Raw genomic sequence first — 2,395 nt, forward strand, 5'->3', positions numbered from 1 at the left:
GAAGTTCAGAGCGATGTTGTTCCAACCCCTGCATGAGAGAAATTGTGGTGTGCCAAATAACTGTCAATCACATAACTTCTATCACTTGCCTAAATCTCTAAGTTCATGTTAGATGTACTTTTTCAAAAGTTACCACTTAATAACAACAAAAAAGCATAGTTTCACAGTTGTTTCACTCCACATGTAGTAGTGTAGTTCATCATTGACTCAGCCACTTTGGTGAAGTGCACCGACCGCTTGCTGACATTTGTGTTCCTCTCGCATCATTTCTCAGAAGACTATTTCAGCTTGATATGGATCAGTGAGTGTGAAAGCACCCCTAAAATGTTTCACACAGTGGGTGGAACTGACTTTATTTAGAGATGAAGGGAAAAGAGGACATCTGTGAGGATTAGAGTACTTTATTAGAGCAGTTTGGCATTGTAATTTAGTCATGGTCTTGCCAATGGCTCCAGTTTGCCATGAAAATGTTTCATTCTATTTGCAAAACCTTTACCAGCCATTATTTCCCCGCCTCGCTTCATCTCAGAACAGACACCAAGTGGAGTGGGGTGGAATGGTCGTGGTTGGCCATGTTTGGGCCAGATTGAGAAAATCTCATTAATTTGTCTAAAAGTGGCTTTAGAAACCTGTTTCTGTCTGTTAAGGGGATGGATGCTGGCCGGCATTTGTATCCAGCCCTCAGAACGGCTGTTAGGGGTTTGAGGAATGCCTTTATTGGTCACAATAATGTCTGAAGTGAGTACACCTAGTGAGTCTTTATTACCTCCCTCCTGTCTGCACAGGGGGGTGTTGGACAGAGACAAGAGACCTATCACATTATATTAGTAGCTGGCCTGTCATGGCCTAGGAGGAGTTGGACGAATCAGACACATAATAGACACAACTAAAAATGTGTGTGTGTGTGTGTGTGTGTGTGTGCGTGTAAGCTTTCATGTGTGCCACTGTCTGTGTATGCTCGTGTAAATTCAATTTCCTCATAATTTCCCAGTCACGACAGCAGCAATTCCAATTACTTATTCATGACATTAAATGGAAGCAATCTATCTAACTCTTAAGTGGGTAAAAATGGGTGTTGAGGTTTCTCACAGGAAAGCATAAAACAGATGTGTCCAAGCTTTTTATAAAGCCACTACTGTATTAGACCCATCTTTTAAGTAAGTTACAAAGCTTCGAGCAATTTTTTTTAGTATACACAATTCATGGTGCATTTTTGTTCAATTACTTGTTCAATTACCTACAACCTGTCTCTCTGTGCCTTTTCTATAACAGGCATTGGCATTTTCAGCGGAAAGGACAGGAAAACAACAACTACAGCTATTTTGGTTGCTTAACAGCCTTTACGCTGAATGATCACAACAAATACATGTTTCTTGTTTTCGAGGATGAAAATGTCACAAGAAGAATGAATGTGCACAGTACAAAGAATGGTGCATTATTGACCTGCAATAAAATGTAGTGTTTTATCCCATTAATAGTAAAAAGTTTATGCTGTATGGCCAACACCCAGTATACTCTGTGAGAGAGCGATATAAACCAGCATTAATAGAATGGTTTGCAGTAACATATATAGGGAGTCTTTGAGGGTGGGGGCTGGCAGCAATATAAACTTTTTGCTTTTACAGCATTGTACTCACACATTGTGATCAACATCACAATACTTTCACATCAAAAGTGGCAAGCAACAGAGCAAAAGCTGCAGATAAAGAAATGAAATGGTTATTAAGCGATCTGTGACTTTCATCGACCAGTGTCTCCAACAACATTAAGGTGCCTAGCACAGTTTATATGACATTAAGGTGCCAAGCACAGCTTATAACTGATTTAAACAATGCATGCACATTTTAAATATAAAGAGAGATGATTAGAATACAAATCAAATAGTAGTAATGAGGTTATATTATAATGCAAACTGAGTAAAAAGAATACTCCTAACAGAGTATGTAGGTCAAACTTGCACAGGCGTGACAAGTAACCTTCATTGTAGCTAGGAAGGAGACGACCTGCATGCTTCCGCTGTTGGTAGAGAAAGGCCAAACAGTTATGAGCAGCCACTGATGGGCTCTATAGGTCTGCACAGGAAATGCATGGAGACCAGCAGCGCTTTGACAGTCAATAAGGGCACATCTACAGCCTGTGGTCACCATAGAATGTATAAAACATGGACATAGTGTCCGTGACTTCACTTATAGTTTGAGCGCCATTGTGAAGCTCAGTGTGGGCTGCTCTCGGCAGCTCCGGCCATCACAATCTTGGAAGTGTCCGACAAATCCAAAAACAGGCAAAGAGGTGGAGCTGAGACAAGCCAAATGAAGCCTGGTTGCTGAAACCACCTAGCAGCTGTAACTTAATAGAATAATTATAATATAAAGTTATATAAAAAATAACCTCCCAC

The sequence above is a fragment of the Micropterus dolomieu genome, linkage group LG10 (assembly GCF_021292245.1).
Source record: "Micropterus dolomieu isolate WLL.071019.BEF.003 ecotype Adirondacks linkage group LG10, ASM2129224v1, whole genome shotgun sequence".
Classification (NCBI taxonomy): domain Eukaryota; kingdom Metazoa; phylum Chordata; class Actinopteri; order Centrarchiformes; family Centrarchidae; genus Micropterus; species Micropterus dolomieu.